This window comes from Chelonia mydas, chromosome 2, assembly GCF_015237465.2.
Source record: "Chelonia mydas isolate rCheMyd1 chromosome 2, rCheMyd1.pri.v2, whole genome shotgun sequence".
In the NCBI taxonomy this organism is placed as follows: Eukaryota; Metazoa; Chordata; order Testudines; family Cheloniidae; genus Chelonia; species Chelonia mydas.
In genome coordinates this window covers 176608469-176631593 of record NC_057850.1, presented here as the reverse complement: position 1 = coordinate 176631593, position 23125 = coordinate 176608469, and the positions used below count along the sequence as shown (strand labels likewise).

Below are 23125 nucleotides of genomic sequence, written 5' to 3'. Positions count from 1 at the left end.
ATTTCATACTCATGTGTAACATTCTTCTGCACTGTTACTTAAGTTAAGTGCCAGCATCCAGTAAACAAATTTCAATTTAGACATTGTATACATCACTTAGGATATAACTAATAGCACTATATTTAGTGTTACTGCATTTTCCCTCCAGAGGAAACCCTTTGAGCTTGTTTTAGCAACAGGAGGAGCTAAAAGGAAATTCATTTCACAAAATACTATTCAAAACACTCACCAACTTGCTAGCAAGTGCAAATTTCCTCTGATCATTAATGCATGTTTACCAAATCAACACCACCACGTCAGAGCAACAGCGTAATTTTAGAAACACTCCCTGCAACAGCCAGCAGCAACGAAGAAGGTCACAGCCAAGGTTACTGTGCCATTTCTTCAGCATAGGACTCTTAAATAAACCATGAGAGTCATTTGCAACTGTTTTAACATTTGATATTCTTTTCTGTTCAACTTGAACAAGCCTATTACTTGGGCAAAAAGAGGCGGGGGTGGGAAAGAAAAGGCATCAACAACATGGCTGGAAATTTGCAATTGGCAACAGACTTGCTAAAACATTTTAAACATTGAACAGCATTTTTGCCGTCACCTACTATTGTTCTAACATTCACATGGAATGAGAGAGTAACAATATTTCTGTGTTGCAATTAAAGGGCCAGATTTACACACCCTAACAGAGGTCATTAAGGATGGAAAGCTGCCAAGGTACGAGACTGCAACTGTGATAGCTGCCCTTCTGGCCAACACATCAGGGACTGAACCTGGGACCTCCTGAGCTAAAAGTGCAAGCCGCTTCAGCTTGAGCTAAGACTCTGTAGCTAGGGACTGTAAAAACTCATATCCTCTGTGGATTGGCACGGAGGGGGACCCATAACACACACTCATCAATGAGTTAAACAAAGGGGACACAACCTCCCTTACACTGGGGATGGACTAAAGGAGCCAATGCAGTCTGAGAAGCGGGCAAAACTCCAGGGAGGGGGCATGGCCAAGGCAGCCAGGGGGAGAGCTGTCTTTCCACACAGCTTCTGCAGGTTACCCTCTGATGGGGGGCGGGGGGAGAACTTGGTGGTTGAGCTTCTTGGCCACCAACAGAAAACCTGAGGGAGGAAGGGTGGCAGCAGAAACACTGCCTGTCCTTTGCCAGCATGAATCCTTTATTTCCCACAGGGGCATTCTGTGGCACAGGGAGGCATCAGCTTTTCTGAAGCTGGCCACCCACCATACCAGTATTTTCCATGTTTAGTGTGCTCTCTGTCTGAAAGCAACTTACGTATACAGGGTGCAAAACTGTAAAATGTTGAACACCCCCAAGGTGAAGTCAGTGATAGATGCATTGTCACATATCAGGAGCCAGGACCCCTAAAATCATGAGGGTGGCATAAAAATCACAAGATCTTTTAAAATAATTTATTTTTAATTAGTCTTCTGGGTTCTGAGTCTTCAGGGTTCACACTTTCAAGCTTTTCCTCACAAGTGAAGGCTAGAGACTCAGTTTTTAATGAAAGCTGGGATTCTCACATAGTCACATCACTCCAGGAGCTGGGGCTATAAGAAGAATGCCAAATATTACGAGACTCTCAATAAAAATCACAAGAGTTGGCAACACAGTGACAATATCAAATATGTGCAACAAACAGCTTGCAAACAATCCACACAAGAGTTATTTATATACATTCACATTATATACATCTATTTCAAACAATGAATAAATCTAAGAAAATCATAAGTGACTTGTGAACAATCTCTATTACATCATACATACCCACTGAATAAATTATTCACTACAAATTAGTCATTCAGCTCTACAAATTGTACAAGTATTACTTAATCCACAACTAAAGTACAATGAGATTAGATTTCCTAGAGTGAAATTTGGTTAAAAAAATTCTCAGCAGCCAGTCACATAGTATTTTGACCATGGGATTGGCTAAAAGTACCTATATTAATGACTGAAAAAAACTAAGAATTTTTAGATCTTAAAAATATTCTTTTTTTTTCTGGTAAATGTTTATGGCCCATATTTGAAGGGAAGGAAATCGAATGACATGGATAATCCTGGTCATTAGATATTATCCTGGGTTACTATGTCTTCGTTCTTTTTTGGTCTTGGGACTGTATGCAGCTTTCCATTCCATGACTGCTGAGGATAAACCAGGATTTAGGGCAAGACTATAAAGTCAGATTGGACAGCACAGGCTACACTCATCAATTTCGAGCTAGAGAGAACTAAATGGTATCTCTGTATCCAGCAGCCACAATAAAAAACCTCCTTTATATTAATTATTACCAGGGCACTACAGTCTTCATCACAATAAGCCATCTGTATCAATTAGCCATACATCATGAGAAAAAAATCAAAATGTAAAGCAAAGAGCTAGAGAGCTAAATTTCCTTCCTCTCTGAATTTCTCACTAAGAAAAATACTGTGGGGCCCATTCCAATCCCCTCTGAGGTCAATGGAAAGACTTCAACTGACTTTAACAGGAGTTGCACCAGGCATTCAGGCAGTGTAAAAGTGTAGATACATTCAATATAAGAAACAGAAATTGGTTTCTCTGTATGGATGAAGCCCTCAGGTATTAAAATATGGCATTATGTAACTAGCTGAAATGATATATATTGCTATTACTGGTTTTATTTTTTCTCATGCCACACTAAAAACCATTTACAGGTATTTTATCAATAAAAAGGCAGGCATATTGAAAAGATAGTTTCTTTTATTTAAATAAGCTATTTCCATTTTTTGAAAGGCAGAACACAGTGTTCCCTCTTGTGCTTTTATTTGTTTTCCTGGGGGTTTTTGTTAGCTTTATTTATAGCAAGTCCTTTCCCTTTATGTAGGGGGAAAACTCACAAATAGCAATCTCAACTCGAAAAAGGACAGTCACTATGGATTTGTCAGTACATAGAAAAAAAAATTCTAGTTTTCTTTAGTTACACCTGCACACTATACAAAAATCAAACATTTAGATACAAGTGTGGATTTAGATGCCCAATGTATCCATGTTTAAAAATATTGGTCCTACTGACTTGGCTCAAGGTCACAATGTACCAACAGCACAGGTGAGACTGAAACCCATCTCTCAGGTCCCTCAGTCCCCATGCTTTATCCACTTTATCAACTTTAACTATAAGTACCATTCATCTCTGAGCTAGTTGCTTTCCTACTATGACAGAAGCAAGTTCCAGTCAAGTATATTAAGTAATTAGTCTTTTGGTAAAGTAATTAATTTATGTTACTGATAACTTCATTATTGTTGGGCTGCTTATCAGTCACACCTGTATTGTTTCATTCATCTATTCCTGCAATAAAAGCAAAAGGAAATTATGGGAAAATATAGTAAGCAATATGAAACTGATACAAGTTAATTTTTTAACTCTCCCTGTGAGAAACATTCTTGTTTACCTTTTACAGAGTTTCAGGCTTTTAAAAATAACTTGTCTCAAGAAATCCTGTGCTATGAATGGGAGAAGGAAAAAAGCTGGAACTGTGGCTTTGTAGTATGAAATTAGATTGTAAATTTAGAGTAGGGACCATGTCTCTGTACTCATTTTTACAACTACTTGCACAGCACAGCCACGTCCTTAATTGGCACATTTACAAACTACTGTAGTAATAATATTATTAATAATTAAAATTGATCCACAATTTTTTTCCCCCAGAAATTTGAATTTTCAACTGAAAACTTGAAAACCAAAAGATTTAAGACAAAATCTTCCAGCAGACACCTCTTGTGAAAAATTTTGTTCCATGAACACCCCAATTTTCCCTCAAAAAACTGCTCGACTGGAAAATTTTTGATGAGGCCTAATAATAAAATAATTAATAAAATAAATAAATAAATAATAATGGAAGGAGGCTAAAACATGAAAGGGTGGCTTTGCAATACAAGTTGCAGAGAAATACATCCCTAAAACCTCAAGATCAAATCTAGGCTCAAAGCTCTAGAGGCAAATTCAAGTATAAACCTGGTAACTCCATAAAACTCACCAATTTTGCAAAAGATAACATGATACGGTTACATCAGTAGCTTCAGTATTCCCTTGTACTTCCCTAAACTTAGAATAAGAAATACCTCAAATACTCAATGTATCTACCTTCAAAAAAAAAATTATGCAGTTATCCAAGGCAAATGGCTAGTTTTTAAAGAATAACTCTGTACGTTTCTGTCACCCTCTTTCAGACGATACCTCTGTTTTACCCGTAAGGATATTAAAAGCCTCAATTTCAGTAATCAGATTTACCGGTACAATTTTGTGTCTACTTGCAGCATGTACAATTGTATGCAAGGTAGGGGTATGCCCAAGGGCTTGACTAGACAAGCCTCTATCTCGGGGAAGGGGGTACAATGATTGGGGCATGGGCATTCAGGCACCAAGCTGAAGATCAGAGCCGGAGTCAGGTGCCAAGCCAAAGGTCAGAGCCAGAGACAGCATCAGGGGTAAGGCAAAGGAGCAGGCACCTGGAATGGGGCAGGACAGCAGGAAATGGGAGTAGAGAAGAATCTGGGGTGGGAGAACAGGGACCAGGAGCAGGCAGAGAAGCAGGAACCAGGAGCAGAAAGGAATGCACGGCTCAGGAGTCAGGTACGCAGGAGGGGTCCATAGTAGCAGTCAGGCAAGGATTCTTCTAGTTATCACTATATGGCAAGACCTCCCTGCCCAATTTTCTTCTGAGCTACTGCATATTTAAGTCTTTCCTGTTGCCACAAAGGAACATAGGAACTGACATTGCAGATCAAACCAATGGTCCAACCTGTCGTATACTCTGTCTCCAAAGATGCCTAATACCAGATGCTTCAAAAGAAAGGTGTAAAACTCCCATAATGGATAATATGATATGGGAGACATTTCTTCCTATCCCCAGGCTCTTAGTGATTAGTTTACATCCAGTCAGAATTTAAGAACCTCCACCTCACCCTCCTTCAAGTCCATCCTCAAAACTCTCTCAGCCATAATGCCTATAGGAAACTGCAACCTGATAACAGTTAGCCATTTAGCAGCAGTGATCACAGCAAGCCAGGTGCCTAAGAATTGCATGCACCCAATTATTTTTGTTGATCTGTCTCTAGCACTTTTCCCAGCCCAGCCTCTTGTGTCTTGTGCACCTGTTCGGACTTCGCTTTTAGATTGCAAGCTCTTTGGAGCAGGGACTACCATTTTTAAAATAGCACCTAGCACAATGGGGCCCAGTCTGGATGAGACTTCTAGGCTCTAGTGCAATATGACTGTTATGTAATAATAATAATGAAAGGTTGATATTCCTTAAGTTTTTATCTTAGCTACTGTCATTATGGCCAACATTCTTATTTATATAAATGTACTCCCTTTTGAATTCTATAAGGGACTTTGACTGAATAACATCTTGCAGCAGTGAATTCCACAGATTAATTATATGTGGTATAAAATATATACATATTCTTAACAGTTTTACATGTGTTGCCCATTAATTTCATTGGGTGGCTTTTTGTTCTTGTATTATGAGAAAGCGCAACCAGGGCTGAACAACTAACTTTAAGTATATAATTCATTATTTTATATGTCTCTAGCACATCTACCCCTATGTGTCTGTAATAACTAAATTAGGATACCTTTAATTATAAATTGTGATCATTTTCATTAAGTACTATATTGCAAAATGTAGCAAGGAACCAAATGTTTATGGCAGTGGAGGATATACATGTTGTGGTGTTGTTGGTATTACTATTATTATTATTTTGTGGCTGGTTAAACACGAAAGTTTAACATTCAATAGCTGTTAAGGTCATCTGTGGCTAACCCTAGCATATTGCCATAAGGTACTGAAGTCAGATCTGAAGCTCAGTGATGTAGTTCTTGGTACAGCAGGCAAAATAAATAAATAATTACTCCCCTCAGAGTGTACCCTTAACATTTTTTTAAAAATTTCAACAAAAATCAGCAAGTTTTGACCAAGCTGGTTTGCAAAACAGAGGGAGGGAAATTTTCATTTAAATATTATCAAAATTTTCCCATTTTTTTCAAATTTTGAAATGTTGATGAGATTTCAAAATTTGAAAATTTTTGACCGGCTCTACTTCTTAGCCTGACCAGAATCAAAAGGATTGGAAAAGTAAATGTGATGCTCACAGCTCTGGGCCATTAAATGCTTTAAATTGCTATCATAGCTGCCCTTCACCAGTGGCACACCGCAAGTTTGTCGCCAGTCCCTCTATCTCCTGGACTCACATGGAGGACAATACCACAAAATGGATGTGGTTTACAGAACGGGGATCCATGCTGTCCCTTGTCAAGTGGAGGAATCCATAGCAGATGTCGAATGAGGTTTCAGAAAGCTGCCAGGTTAAAACCTCAGAATTCTGTCCATTCCAGCCATCCTTCCACAAACCTTTCCTGGCTGGTTTAATTTGGATGGACTCCCCAGCATATGGGCAAACAACAAGAGAAAGCCAGAGATAAATGTTTGAGGCTGAAAAATTCCTGCCCCTTAAAAAAGACTGGAATGTTATAACACTCAGTACTTTAGGTCCCCATCTGTTATCATATACTGTATATCAAATGTGCTCTAAGAAACTTAGGCACAAAAGGACATGACAGACTCAAGTGGGTGAAATGAATAAAGAATGACATTTGGAATGTTAATGTTAGCTGTTGAGATTAATCAGCAACTCCCCATCCCCTACTGCTTTATCCAGTAACTATTTGCATGCCAAATGAGAGTATTTTCTTCAAATTATCATTTTCTACTGCATATATCAGTTACTAATGGTGCTCTCACTAAGCACTGTGGGAGAAGAACAAAAACATCACTTGATGACTTGACTTCCAGTTTAGTGATCATCTCTCTCCTTCTCTTTTGGATTATTTCTCAGGTAACTCCTGCTCATTTAATTAAATCCCAAAGCAGGAAATTAACTGGGGAACAGCCTAGAACTCCAAATCCACATTTTACTAGGCAAAATTCTTCCTTCAGCTATATTCAGAGGGCTCTCACTGAAGTTAGATGGATCTGCATATCTGCATCCAATGGCACTTTGCTTCTAAAATTGACTGAACAGCTCTTTGCTAAATTATATAACGTTTGGCATCAACATGCAGCATCAACTACAGTCAGGATGGGAACAGCAAGACCAAAATGAAATGAAAACCAGAAAAAACGTTGGAAATCCCGAATGGACATCACTCTGTGTTTTAATAAGGAAAGATTACGGGTCAGGTTCTGCCATCCTTGCTGAAGCTGAATACTTTATTCTATGGGAAGTCCCAAAGATTTAAATGGGACTTCTTGAGGAGTAAAGCTCAGCCTGAGAAAGAGGAGCAGAGTCTGACTCCAAGATAAGTGAACTAAAAAGGTAACAAATGACTACTCCAGTCATTTACTATGAAGAGTGAATAGCTTTGACTGTTCAGAACATTTTATAATGGAGTTCTATCAACCCAAATCTGGGCAATTCATCCTAAAGCTTCCAGAAACTCTCACTGTCCATCAAAAAGTAATAAATTGAGCAACAGAACACATTCATTTTCTCTCTTCATCTTGCCTGAAACCTTTTCTTCATTCCCTTTCTGCTCTCTCTCTATATTTCATGCATTTGCTACACAGTATTAGTTAACAAAGTACACAACGCATTCAGCTCTTGCAGCCAGATATTTCTTTTTTAAATAGACATTGTAATGAAAAAAGGAGTTTGGAGGCACCAGGGCAAAATTCAACTCATGAGGGTTCACTTGTAATTTTCAACATGCTGTCAACAACTTCCAACTTTTATTGCCTCTTTGCCTTGTTGCAATAAAAAAAGGAAAAAAATGTAATGAGTCTGTGGAAATTTATTTCTGATCTTTCATTTTGAAATTCATACACAAGCTCTTTATGAAATGCTAACCTGAATCAATAACCTGAATCAATCAATCCCATCTGAATGTCAAAGGAAGATTGTACACTTATTGAAAAGGAGTTAATTTTCTTTAATCATCTTGCAGGTTAAAAGAAGACATACAAAATCTCTTTTCAGGTTAAAAGAGATAGCTTTTTTTTTTTAATGGCATCTACTCTGAAAAAATTATCAGGAATCTTAATGGGGTCTCCAATTATTTATACAAAATGCTTTAATGATCCCCAGGATGGAACTCTTACAATTCTAGATACTTTAATATAATGTTAACATTAATACATTACAATCTTGCTAACTCTTATTCGCTAGTCCAAAAACCTGGCTGTCTCACCCCACTTCTCAGATTTAAGAGGAACCAAGTGCCAGTGGTCCGCTTAGTCTGGTATCTTGCCCCCTGACAATGACCTTGAGAGGTGCAATAGAATACCTTGCAATAGAAAATCTTGTTCATAGAGGAAGTATCTTTCTAGCTCTTATTAAGGAGTGTTTGACTTGTGGCCTGAAATATAAAGGTGCGTATCCCTTTTAAATAATTTTTCATATCTAACTTGAAGGTGGATGTTCTCATTAACAGGAATAGCTAAACCTATTCTGAATCCTATTAAACTCCTTGCCTAGAATTACACCTTTTGGCAATCATTGTACAGCGTATATACACATATTTCTATTTATCAAATTTAATTAGCTAACTCATCAGGTGTCCCATTGTTGCAGAATTATGAAAAAGGGCATATAGGAGCTTTCTTTATATCATTTGTTATTTTCTTTACCTCTAATATGTCCCCTCTTGTTTGTCTCACCTCTAGATAAACCAGTCCTAACCTTTTCAACCTCTGCTCACATGGAAGCCTCTCCATGTTTCTATTCATTTGCATCACCATTCTCAAGACCCCTTCTGTTTCCACTACATTTTTTTTCAGATGGGGTAACCATAAATGAATACAATATTTAAGGTCAGGATACACCATCAATTTACACAATGGCATGATGATTTTTTTCAATATTATTTTCTATCCTGTTTGATTTTCTGGCCACCACTGTCCATTCAAATGTTATACTTTCAGGAACAGTGGCAAGAAACAGGGTGTCCACATACAAAAATAGGCAAAAGATAAAACATCAACTAACAGACCTTTGAATCTATGGGTAACCCACATCTTCATGACATGTCAAATGCCAGTTCAGAAAGGCTTATTCCCATCAATTTTATTGGCATCAGCACCAAGGAGCACCCTGGCAAGTCTCCACAGCAACATATCCTTTGCACGGACACATGACAAACTGGATAGAAGTCATCAATAAGGGTTTGCCATGACATGACAAAGGTTGTTCTAGATTTGGTTTTGACAAATAGGGAGGAACTGGTTGAGAATTGGAAAGTGGAAGGCACCATGGATGAAAGTGATAATGAAAAGATAAAAGTTCATGATTTTAAGGAATGGTAGGAGGACAACAGCACAATAAAGATAATAGATTTCAAGAAGGCAAACTTTAGCAAACTCAGGGAGTTGGTAGGTAAGATCCCATGGGAAAAAAGTCTAAGGGGAAAAATAGTTCAAGAGAGTTGGCAGTTTTTCAACGAGACCCTATGGTACAAGCAGAGAAAAAAGATGCTCCTTTAGCTCAAATGTTAGGAGATTCTGAAACAGGGGATTCTCACCTGTCCCAGCTGCCTCTGGGGTGTTCTGAATGGCCATAGGATGCAGCACACTGACAACTGTGAAAGTCATAAGTAGCCACAGACATCTTACAAGTAACAAAGGGACAGCAGTACCATTTGCAAAAGAGGAATAGAGATAAGCATATGCTGTCTCAAAGGGAAGTACACTCCAGTCACTAGGGGAAAGTGTTGTATCACCCCATAAGCTATACTTCCAGAAGCAGTACTCCAGTGTCAATCAAAACTGGTCGGCCAGTGTGCTCCCTCCTGGATTTGCCATCATTTGGAAGAGGTGCTACATGATATATTCTATTAACCGGTCAGCTCCTTCATGTTCAGCATATCAGTACATAAGGCAGATGTTGGGGAGTACTGCACGTCTATAGGCAAGTGTTTCAAAATCTGTTCATTTCTGTAACGCCACAGGAACAATCTGTTGCCACAGCTAAATAAATTAAAGCAGGGAGCAAATGCAGCAAGAGATATGATGGGTCAAGTCTGAAAAACGAAAGAGTGAAGTCTAAGCAGGGTCTTAAGGATTTAGTTCAATGGGTGAGATCCAAAGCCTAGATCTCTGCTTTTGGGCAGAAGAATAAATCCCCCTGCCCCCACAATATCTATCAGTTTGGAATATAAAAATCATAAAGCAGAGTAATAAAGAGGGATGGGAGGATAGCAAACAGGCAACCAAGCATGACTGATTATTAATAGCTTGTGGTATGCACATCATAATAGATCTTTAGAGATTCAGTTGTGTTTTGTTTATTTTGTTTTTTTGCTTTTTATCTATGTATGTTTAATATTTTCCAGAACAAAATGAAGAGAACATTTGAAAAAGAACTCTTGAACCATATGACAGACATGCACTGCCAAATTCAGGCTTACTTCAAAACAGTTGACAGATACAGTGGGCCAATTTTTTCAACAGCTAGTTTAACCAAGACAGCAATATTTGTGTGTACATTTGTCTGAACATGCAAACGTGGTTAAGCAAAGTTAGATACATTCATCCATATTCATGCACTAACATCTATTTCTATGTGCACATCTTGGGTTTCCACATGCCACCAGATGCACTCACAAATACTGCAGGTGAGTAAAGGAGGCCCTTTAAAGTTTGGCCAAGTATTTGGAAACAACCAGCATTTAAATAAACTATCAAAATAAACCCTAGATAGTCTATAATGAAATGTTCTGACACAAACTAAGGGCTTTTGTCTGTGCATAAATTATTCCGGAATAACTATTCCAGAATAATTCTCTGTGTGTGGACAGTCTTATTAAAGGAATAAGAGTGCCTTTATCAAAGTTAGTTTAATTCATTTTGGAAGAGATTTAAAATGAGAAAAAAATTATAACAATACTGGAAATATTTATTGAAAAAATTATGTCCTCCACATTTAGTAAATTGTAAACCTTATGTTCAAATGATAATTCCTTCACTCACTGAATTAATACCAAAACTGATGAGCAACTGAGAATTTTACATTATTTCTGAAGCTGAGTCACCTTCTTGCTAGTTAACACAAAACTAACAGCTAAGAGGATTGTAATGTACTGTATGAATCAAATGAAACAGATGGGGAAAACATGGCTTTTTACATTTATACGCAGGGTCAATTTTCCAAAAAAATAATATTTACTTGGCAGATGTCTGTTTCAGACAAAGCTGTTATTACTCCATCTCGACATGGTCAGTGACTTTTACTATTAATTATCAATGACATTCTACAGGACACCCATTTAAAAAATGCATGCAGTTACAAAGCAAGTAACTATTTCCATTTAGGACACTCTAGATTCAAGTTAACAAGCCTCTTGGATCCTTTGAAGACCTAAATAGTTGTTGGTTTAACTGATAATCTACCCAGTTTGATAGGTTGTTTTATTACAGCGTAATTTGTAAGGGGGCCAAATCCTGCTTCCACTGAAGTCCCCGGCAAAACTCTCCGTGGATTTTGACGAGAACATGAGCAAATCCACAGCATATGACAATTTATTTCTAGACTCTAAAAGCAAGTATTAAAAACATTACTGGAGCCATTCTACAGCACTGCCAAAGCTTCAAACCTCAGCTTTTAAACAGAAAGGCTTCTGGTGCGCTGATAAGTTACAGGCAATAAACAGATGCTGAGGTATTGTCACAGGAATGGCAACACTAAGTGACAACTCAAGCTAATTCACCACAATGCAATTGCTTTACCTCTCTGTACTTCAACAAATAACACTGCTATTATTACTAAATGACAGAATGAGGTGCTGCAGTCACATGCAACAGAAATTTGTTCACTGAAGAAAAATTACTACATAGAATATACTCTCTGCACAATCTTATTCCTCCACATAAAGTATAATTTTCAACAACTAGGTGCTTCTGAGTATTCATAGGGATAAGGCCACCTTTCAAAGCAGGTGGTGTATTCACTTGTATACCCAAATTGTCTGCAAGAGACAGTTCACTAGGGTTTGGCAACTGACAGTACAAAGCAAGAGAGTATTGCACCAAATGGAGGACTAGAAGCAATTCAAGGTGTTTTCACTTTATTATAGATAGCGAGTGCTACTAACTGTTGTAAAGAAATGTAATGAGAAGATTTCTAATAAAGTAAACTTTCAGTGGTTTTCACAGACGCTTGCCATCTTGACATGTGAGGAATCATGCATCAATTTCCATGTCAAGATGAGTCTATAAAAAGAAATAGCTGCTGTATCCTAACTGCTTCATTCAGTTCAGCGCAGTTAACCATTTGTGTGGTGTTAGTCTTGTCTGTGATGTAAACAGAAGGCTTTGTGAACTGCCCTGGCAGCCTTTAATAGTGGATCACTCCTTGCTTAATTAAGCTGTTAAACTACTTTTCACATGTATTCTTCTGGTGAGAATTTAGTGCTTGTGGAACAAGTTTCCTCACACCATCTCACAAAAGCCATCTTGACTTGGGGAAACTACTTCCCACGACCCTGTCTTGGAAGTATCTGAGACTGCTCTTTGACAGTATATCGAAATAGACAAATGGTGTGGGGGTTTTTTTGTTTCTGTTTTTTTTTAAAGCACATTAGCTAACACATTTTAATAAACATGTTATAAAACCCTAGTTTCAGAGTAACAGCCGTGTTAGTCTGTATTCGTAAAAAGAAAAGGAGTACTTGTGGCACCTTAGAGACTAACCAGTTTATTTGAGCATGAGCTTTCGTGAGCTACAGCTCACTTCATCGGATGCATAGCATATCGTGGAAACTGCAGAAGACATTATATACACACAGAGACCATGAAACAAAACTTCCTCCCACCCCACTCTCCTGCTGGTAACAGCTTATCTAAAGTGATCATCAAGTAGGGCCATTTCCAGCACAAATCCAGGTTTTCTCACCCTTCCCCCCCCACCCCCCCCACACACATACAAACTCACTCTCCTGCTGGTAATAGCCCATCCCTCTTTGAAAGCTCTCTTTATAATGTGCATGATAATCAAGGTGGGTCATTTCCAGCACTAATCCAGGTTCTCTCACCCCACCCCCCCACACACCCTAGTGCAGACAGAGCAAGCTGTTTTTAACATGACAGCTGGTCAAGGTGAATCCTAGGTTCCCCCTCGCGCTGTCTACATGAGAATTTTAAAATATGTTAGTTAAAACAAGCTAGGTAACATTTTAAACCCATTTTTTCTAGTCCAGACAGGGCATAAGATGATAATTTAGGGCCAACTGTGCTAACATTTGTGATATGAACATCTGTCCACAGGGAAAAGCACTTAAGTCACTAAACTCATTTCATACAAATCACTAAGTATCCTTCACTACAACCTGGCCTGGATTTGAACTAATGAAATTAAAAACCAAAAGACCCTATAAGCCCCTTCCCTTTAGCTCAGGGTGGCCAACCTGAGGCTCCGGAGCCACATGCGGCTCTTCAGAAGTTAATATGCGGCTCCTTGTATAGGCACCAACTCCACGGCTGGACCTAGAGGCGCCAACTTTCCAGTGTGTCCGGGGGTGCTCACTGCTCAACCCCTGGCTCTGCCACAGGTCCTGCCCCCACTCCACCCCTTCCACCCCCTCCCCTGAGCCTGCTGTGCCCTCGCTCCTCCCCGGCAGAGCCTCCTGCATGCCACAAAACAGCTGATCAGGAGGTGTGGGGACAGAGGGGAAGGCACTGATAGGCTGCCAGTGGGCAGGAGGCGCTGGAAGCTGGGGGGAGGGGAGCTGATGGGGGGCTGCTGACGTATTACTGTGGCTCTTTGGCAATGAACATTGGTAAATTCTGGTTCCTCCTCAGGCTCAGGTTGGCCACCCCTGCTTTAGCTGGTGCTATCCAACCCTTCCTTCTTTCCCTTCCTCACTTTCACAGACACATGCAACACATTTTCTTTCAGTATTAATCGTCCAATAGTCTGTGACTTACACACTCAGATTTAGGGAGGAATCACATAATTCCAATTTGTAAGAAGTACAAACATATCAGCTGCTTAGTCACTATGAAGGAATGAAGGAAAAGTAACAGCAAGTTGATTGCAGGTAAGAGTTGTAGGACTGACTTCTTTGAAGACCAAAGTCATCTATTTATTTACAGAGCCAATAAAGCACACTTAGCAGCAGTGTAACAATGCCCTACACCACTAGTATGCCTTAATCTTCCCTGTACTTAACCCTTCAGTGGAGAGCCCAGCACAGGCATCAGTGTAGTGGCTTCATGATATAGGTCCCTAACTACTCCAGACTGAATTGATGCCACCAATTCATTTCACACAGGGCACCAAACAACTTCGGATACTAATTACTCTGTCTCACAATTGATCTGGGGTAGGATTCTGAAATCTGCTGTATGATAACAAATATTTCAGCCACCGCCTCATTAGTCACAAAAGTAGGCAGATCCCCAATCAACAATCAGATTAAACAGTGCTGTCGGAATTTGTTGAAATATTGAGAAGTGAGAAATGGACAGGGATGATATATGTGAACAGTGTGTAGCTCAGTTAGGGTGTTATCTGATTTGATCAGAATTGGAGAAAGTCCAGAATTTAAAACTGTCCTTTAACCAGTAAAGAAATTCATACAAGAGGATTCTTAGTATGGAATACTCTCACAACAGACGTTTATGTACATCTTTTTGAGAAAAAGACAGCAAGGTCAGGTGCCATCTGCAATGAAGATATCCAACTGGCAACCTTACAGTCCTAACCAAAAACTGCTTTTATCCAACCTTTGCTAATACAATTCTAGACTTTGAAAAGCAGTGAGATGAGCTAATGGACAACAAGCTTAGAAGAATTCTTTGTCTTACAGAATATGCATCTTCCACAGAGAATTACTTGTACTGCACAGTGCACTGCTCTCGATAATGAACAAGATGAAGCTAACTTAAGAGTGGAATTCTTTATTACTTATCACATACTAATCAAGGAAGTAATTAGAAGCATGTTGAAAAGACATTTATGTAAATATTAGTCAATGAGTTTTCCAAAGCAATGAACCTTAATTACATGCACCAGTAAATCTGACTGCATGCACAGGGGCCTAGAGATAAAATACTTGTGCACGTTAGAGCTAATCACTTCAGAAAGAGATCTTGATTTATCTATACCACTTTAATTATGTTCAACCAATTATTCTTTCCTCTCTGTGAAGCTAGTGTTGTATCCAGATGAGAGTGAGTCTGGGATTATACACCATGAATCAGTATTAAGGTAAGCAGCTAGTAGCTATATTGAAAAAATTCATTCAGGCTGGACATCGATATTTAGTAGAGCTGCCTAAAACCCCCAAAGTCCTGTTCACACATGCTGTCGTGACAAACCAAGGCCAAGTCATTAGGAGTAATATCTACTTTGGTTTTTCCAAAGTCTTGATTCAAAACACAGAAGAGATCTTTATAAAATATCATGCCAAATTTTAGCAAGTTAACTACCAGATTTTCTAAATTAGATGCACATAATTTGGACATACATGTACAGTTGCCTAACTTGCAAGTGCAAATAATCAAGTATTTGTGCATACACCTGGGCAGTTAGACACATTTTACTAGCTGTGTGGGTGGGCATGTAACTGAACTATAACGCACACACTTCAAATATTTACACAGGGTAATTGCAAAGTCAGGCACATGCAGGCAGGTACATGCGAGCAACTGCACACACCTACCTGAAAATCTGACATTTAAACTGTACAGAAACAGGGAAGAAAACATTCTTCTACACAGCAGACAGGTAAATCAGTTGGACTACAATAGCCCCAGGAATAAAACATCAATTCAAAAACTGGCCAAGTATGTATGATATGATATTCCATAATGAGGATCCTATCTCTTCTGATTTACTAGTAGATGAATGGGATTAGGAAGAGGGGAGGCACCTGCCATAAAATATAGCAAATTACACCTTAATCTTCTTCATGCTGCAATTCACTGCATAATTTTAATGAATTTATGGTCTAGAAACAAAGTGGATAACGCACATGAAATATATTCATGGGCAGCTTTTTTAACCAATGCGTGCACATATAAAGCCCAATCCCCTTGGTTTCTTAAAGTTTATTTTCCATTTTAAAAGTTAGCACTATGATGCCAACCTGTCAAAAAAGTTACTAGTACCATTCTTCTTCACATGCTCTCCATATCAGCGAATTGAGTGCTGCAGTATTTCCTCCTTAACATGCGAGAGTTCTGTGCCCCAGAGAGTGTGATGCTCACAGATAGAAGGCATGAAGGAGTGGTGAATCTGTTCATTTGTCTTCCCATCTAAAGTAAAGTGCCATATCCTAATTATAACTGAGGAAAAGTGCAGCCCTACAGGGCAAATAAAATGTACTTTACAGGAAAGGTTTTTACTTTGTTCATAGCCATTACACCATGAATTTTGCTACTACAAACACTGAGTTCAGTCTACATAAACTGAAATGAGACAGGATGAAGAACACCTTCTATGAAGTGGGGGAAAGGGGAGAGTTTCTTCACATCTCCAGGACGTTGTTTAACAAAAACTGGCCATTTGCTCCAATCTACCTTGTCTCAAAAGTGTAAAATGTGCTTGTCACAAATATTTGTATGTGCCTTGAGGGATAATTTGCCCCAAGAGGGAGTGAGCTCAACCAGAGACAGGGAAATCACCCCACACTTCCTTTCCATTTGGTGGGAGCATTTTAATAATCCCAACGGTCACTTGAGAGCCCTCTGCAGCACATGCTAGAGGGACTCAACTTGAAAGTGAGACGCATTTTGAAAGCTAGGAAGCAGGGTTACATTTATTTTCTCCATTCACAGAGAAGCTTCCATAAGTGAAAGTTCATTGACCCATTAGCCCCATGAATGTCAAATACTAACTTGTTTTCCCTTTCTCTCTCTCCCCCTCCCCCAAAAGAATTCTGTCCTTCAGCTTGACCGCTGAACTAGAGAGGGATTAAAACAACTCATTACCAATTCAAATAAAATTTGAGACAAAACAAAGACACTGGGGTTTTGAATTAGTCACAGAATTGCTGCATTTTAGGATAACTTAAATGACCAATTTTTTGTAATTACCTAGTGCTTTGAAACTTGTCTAGAACTTGCCTAGTACAGCTCATACATTACAAATGCTAAACGGTAAGGTCAATGGACTAACTACACAGTGCTGTAAGAACCAGAAGTTGGTCCAGAGCTCATGTGATTATTGGCTTAAGAATCAGATCTAATTTATCATTCCGTAAAATCCATCTCAAGTTATTTTTTGTTGTCTTTCTTCTTCATTTTATTCCCCATAGACAGCAGGATGCTCAGAAAACAATGCCTTGTGACATGACATAAAAGCAGTGAGTTTACTGATTGAGATCCCAGATCCTATAGTTTCCCATTTATTTTTGCTGCCCTTTTTCTTTCAGCAGACTGGGCAGGGGGGTGGAGGAGAGGAGAGCTCAGGGAGTAAAGACTAGAGTTTGTCTTCCTTGTGGCGTAAAATAAAGAAAGGCCAGTTGAGATTCACCCTGCAAGACAGGAAGCAAAGGGAGGGCGGGGGGAAGAGGGACCTGCTGGTGTGAAGGGAGTAGGAAACAATGCTTGAGTGAGGGGGGATTTTGGAGGTATAAATGGAGAAAGAAATAATGTCACTAAAATGTTATTGTTTTTATTGGTTTTCTGAACAGCACTGTGTTTCAAAGACCAGTGCACACACACTACAAACAGTGCCAGTATATAAAGAAAATACACTATAAAGAAAAGTAAGCCTTAGAAGCAAAATGATCTGTTCCAAGCCCCTACCTCTGCTAATATTTGTACCATGTGCCATAAGAAATAAGGCTGTTGAATTGTGGTCCCAAGCAGTTATCATCCAGCGTCAGAGACTGAACCATCTATTTCACCACAGAACACAGGTACCCAGTGTGGAAGCTTACTCCACACCAACCTACTAAAGTACCTTGTACGTGACCAAGAGGACACATCTCTACAGAGTGACAAGGGGTAGGTTAGTGTCTGCATCTGCTCAGTTCTTGGCATTTTTTTTTCTAGAAATTGTGACCATCAACAAATTTTACCTCATTTTTATCAAATAGATTTTGCTGGCTTTGTATCTAACAAAACTATTTCTGAGAATTGTATAACAGGAAAATTATCTCTGAAGAATCATGGGGTCATAATAGAAAGTTTAGAACATTTTTAACTGATCTCTTTATTAGGTTTCCATTATTCATCTCATAGAAATTATGTATACATTAAATACTGAGAGAGATTCTCTCTCACACACACACACGCACACATACACACTCCTAATAATCCAATGCTCAATACATTCTATAATAAAGGATCTGAAAACAGCTACAATTAGAGTGGAACACTTAATATGCATTCTACCTAAGGTAGAGATATGTTCAACACGTGTAAAGGACGAAAACTGCACAATCCAAGAATAGGGCAAACCAGTCAAATCAAATAAATGCCAACCGGAACTCATCCCAAAACTCAAAAAGAAGCCACTCTAAATCTATTTCAAGGTATGATAAGGTTCAGTTTACTTTTCTCCCCATTGCTTTCCATTTTCACACTTCCACATTTCCTGGCTCCAGCTGGCAGAAGCAGAAGAGCCAAAATACCACAAACAAAGGCTATTCTTCATCTAATCTAACTCAGCTATTTATAGAGTGTCAGTCACCATGGTATATAAGTGGTGAAAATCAACTCTCCAGTTGCCTCTTTCCAGACCTCTAGACAACAATTCAACAATGAAGACAGAAGCAGACTGTACTGGGAGTCTCATGAGACTGCTTATTCCCCCCTTATCAGATTTCTCCAGCCCAACTTGACAGACTCAAGAGTTTTAGAGAATCATCCATACGTCTAGAAGTATATTTTACTGACCCTCTAATTGATTTCTGAAGTTCTCCTATCACAAGAACAGTTTAATAATTAAATACTGAATACAATATTTTTATCCATATGTATTATTATACAAATCACAAAAGCTTAGGCCTGATTTTCATTTCACACCAGCCAGAGGAGAATCAGGTTCTGTGAGTCTGGGACATACTGCAGAAATAACTTCTTATGAACTTTCTCTTTTCCAGCTTCTATGATTCTGCCACATAAAATGCACCCATTTGGGGAGGAGGTTATTACACCTGTTTCCAGGTGCTGGCCAGAATTTGACCCAAACTTTTGAAACTGCAGTATAGAAGCTTTGAAATTTAAGCATCTAATTGGTGTTGCCATGTTTCTAAACACACAGGGTGAAATTCTGTCCTGGGTGGATGACAAACACAAAGGATATTTCACCTTGCAAGTTCCACTGAAATGGTACATAGGTTTTCCCTGGCCCTCCAGAGGTGCCGGAACTATGGATGCTGGGAGTGCAGTAGCATCCCATTTTGAAGTAGTAACAACAACCAAATATATGCTTTCCACTTTCAGCACCTCCGCTATAAAAAATATTCCAGCACCTCTGTGGCCCTCTACACAAAGGTGAACTTCACCTAAACGTGAGCATGGAAAAAGCTCAATACTGCTTTGTTCCATTTTACAACTATCTATTGTAAGGCTTTATACTGATGCCCATCACCACAGAGTCAGAGCTGATTTATGCTAATTTTATATAAGTTTGAGGAAGCTATTGAAGTTCATTTGTGTGTAATATATCTCATTGTTAGAATAAAGTTCCCCACAATCACAGAAAAATATTTTTAAGTGACATTGGACAATACTTATGATCATTCAACATTTTGCAATACTTTTTAAGTCTTAGGATCTTGTATTTTACTGATTCACGAGTACAACACCAGGCAGAACAAATGATATGCAGAAATTAAAATGATAGGGGGGGGGTTAAAGGGGAAAATAGCAATAAAGGTAAGAGTGAGGGTAGCTGGTTACTGTTTAATCACATTTGGGTAGTTGCTTTGGCTTTCAGAGTATTCTAAAAGACTACTGTCTTTCTCCATTTGCCCCACATTCAGAGTGCAGGTCCCATTGCTCTGAAGAGATGATTTTAATTTCTCAAGTTTGCATTCTTTTTTTGAAGACAGCAGTTGCTGATTACTAACAGCTGGACTTTACCAGCAGTGATTTTATCCAGGAATGATTGCACCACCTTAGCAGGGGAAGGTAGGGCAGGATTCCAGGCACTGTGCATATGGTGCACACAGCCTGTGTAGAGCCCAACTTCACAGACACTCCTTGGTATGCAGGTATTAATAAAGGGGCTGGCAGAGGTGCTGGAACAACTTGTATATAGAATGGGTGCTGAGAGCCATTGAACCAAACTGTAAACCTGTATATCAGAGGTGGGCAAACTATGGCCCGTGGGGCACATCCGGCCCGCGGGACCCTCCTGCCCCTCCCCTGAGCTCCTGGCCGGGGAGGCTAGCCCCGGCCCCTCCCCTGCTGTTCTCCCTCCCTTGCAGCCTCAGCTCACTGCGCCGCCAGCGCAATGCTCTGGGCGGCGGGCCTGCGAGCTCCTGGGGCAGCGCAGCTGCAGAGCCCAGCCTGACCCGGTGCTCTGTGCTGCGCGGTGGCATGGCTGGCTCCAGCCGGGCGGCGCGGCTCTAGCGCCGCCAGCCACCGGTGCTCCAGGCAGCGCGGTAAGGGGGCAGGGAGTGGGGGGGCTGGATAGAGGGCAGGAAAGTTCGGAGTCGGCTTAGCCAGGGGTGACTTGAAGCCAGCATTCCGCACCATTCGCAACCTCAGCGGTCAAGAGGTAGTCACTATAAATGGCATCCTGAACGACAGCCAAAGCCATCCATGTAAATTGGATGATGACATTCTCTCACGCTGGGTGGAACATTATCACAGTGCCATGAACCAGCCTCCAGTTGCCGCTTGTTCAGAGCTGGATGATCTGGCAGTCACTGCGGTTCCAGATCCAGACATTTGTACTGACGCACCAACACTGGATGAAGTGAAATGTGCCATCTCTAAACTGAAAAACAGACGTGCAGCCGGTGTTGAAGGCATCCCCTCAGAGCTGCTAAAATGTGATATTGATCCTGTAACACAATCACTTCTGGCCATTTTTCATCGGGTGTGGAGAACTGGAACCCTGCCAAATGCCTGGAAGGACAGTATTGTGATCTCACTCTATAAGGGCAAGGGACCGTGCAGTGAATGTAAGAGCTACAGGCCGATCACCTTGCTCTCCGTTCCAGGGAAGGTATTTGCACATGTTTTGCTGGCACACCTGGAGCCTTTGCTACATCAGAAGAGTTTCCCCAACTGTCAGGCTTTACGAGGAACAGATCCACATTAGATGCCATTTTGGCCCTTCGCATGTTGTCGGAGATACGTTGCGAGTTCAGGAAGCCCTTGCACGTAGCATATGTTGATCTTAAGGCTGCATTTGATTCTGCCCCAGCCCTGAGCCCCTTCCTGCACCGTGAACCTCTCATCCCCAACCCCATTCTTTGCTTAGGAATTGGCATTTCTTTCCTTTATTCTTTATAAGTGGTTCTTAGGGGTACATTTCTGTGGGTGCTAGATTGTCTGACTTGTAGGCCTTGTCTGCACTGGGTTATTTTACACCAACATAGCTGCATTTGTGCAAGCCCCAGGTGTAGACAATCCATGCCCAGTTAATCATGACTTGTGCCGGCACAGTTTATCTCAGTGTGAAACCCCAATGTGGACAAGCCCTAAGTAAGGTGACAACTTCTCTTTATCTAAAAAATTAGTTTTATAAAAACAGACCCTTAAGACCCACAGAAAAATGTTCCCCTTTATTCTTTTAAATTGAAATTTAAATTCCATTGAAAACACTGGTTTTACAGCAAGGACAAGTTTCCATCAAGTGTTTGCAACCCAAACATTACAACACTGAGAACTTGTAAGCATATTAATTGATTTTCATTGTCCAAGATAAGCAATGTGCAGACTGAGAGTCATAAATAGGTAAAGAAATACTTGTTTACAATATATGGCTTTCAGGCTGGCCATGTCCCCAATAATAGAGTTTTGCATTTCCCTCCCTGTGCACATTAATGAAGATTTACCCTTTTAGATTCCTTTCATCTTGGTTACTAGGCTGAAATATTTGTATAATAGTTAAAACAACAAATCCAATTAAATCAGTGTACATCCCCAGTAGTAATGCTCTGCACAGCCATGTCAATAATCCAGTTCTGCCTGCTCTCCAGCCTGGGAGAGGAAAGGAATGTCTTACCCCTCAGCCCTGGTCCCACCCCAGAGCCCACACCCCCGCACTCCAACCCTCTGCCCAAGCCCCTCCTATACCCCAAACTCCTCATCTCCAGCCCCACCCCAGAGCCCTCACTCCCAGCCAGAGCCCTCATCGCCCCCCAACCCTCTGTCCCAGCCTCCTCCTGCACCGTGAACCCCTCATCCCCGGCCCCACCCCGCAGCCCTCACCCCCACATCCCAATCTTCTGCCCTACCCTGAGCCCCCTCCCACACTCCAAACCCCTCGGCACCACCAAATGAATTTTGTGTAATAATAATAAACAGTGGATAAATTCTTAATAAAGTTACCTAGAGAAAAAGAACAAAAGTGTAATTCAGCAAGTGATGGCCTGAGTTCGACACCCTGCTTGCAAACTGACGTTATACAAAAGAAAAATGCAGCAAATCTAAAAGATAAGAAAAGGAATTTTCATCAATCTTAGCTATCAAGATTTAAGTGGTTGGAGTACAAGAGCGAATTAGAACTTTTGCTTTTGAGAGTTATTGATCCAAGAGTGCTTGGCTTCTTCTATATTCAAAAGAGTATTAATAAAGTTGATATTCTTAGTTAAAAACATGTTTCTTACGATAGTGATATTGTGCAATATAGGGAAACTGTTAAACGCTTACTGTTTCCAGTCCATTTTTACATTGTTTTAAAAAATATATATCAGCTTACAAGGCAGGTGGAGGAGTAGGGGGACAGGACGGGACTTGGACCTGTTCTGGGCACCACCAAAAATAATACAAATCTGCCGCCCCTGCTTACCAGTTCCTCCAATTCTCACATGGAGGTTCTCCATCGGATTAGCATTGCAGCATCTGCCATGGGCCGTTTACAACAGATATGGAATCAACATCATCTGAGTATGACAACCAAGTTCAGGATTTATTCGAGCTATATCCTTCCCATACTGTTGTACGGCTGCAAAAAATGGACACTGTGCCGCTCAGACT

General features: G+C 40.1%; 1 protein-coding gene across 7 annotated transcripts in view; it reads right to left on the bottom strand.

The window, feature by feature from the left end:
* The window catches only part of PDE1C (phosphodiesterase 1C), a 500442-nt gene that overhangs the window by 203976 nt on the left and 273341 nt on the right, over positions 1-23125 (bottom strand). The gene's annotated exons all lie outside the window — the stretch shown is intronic.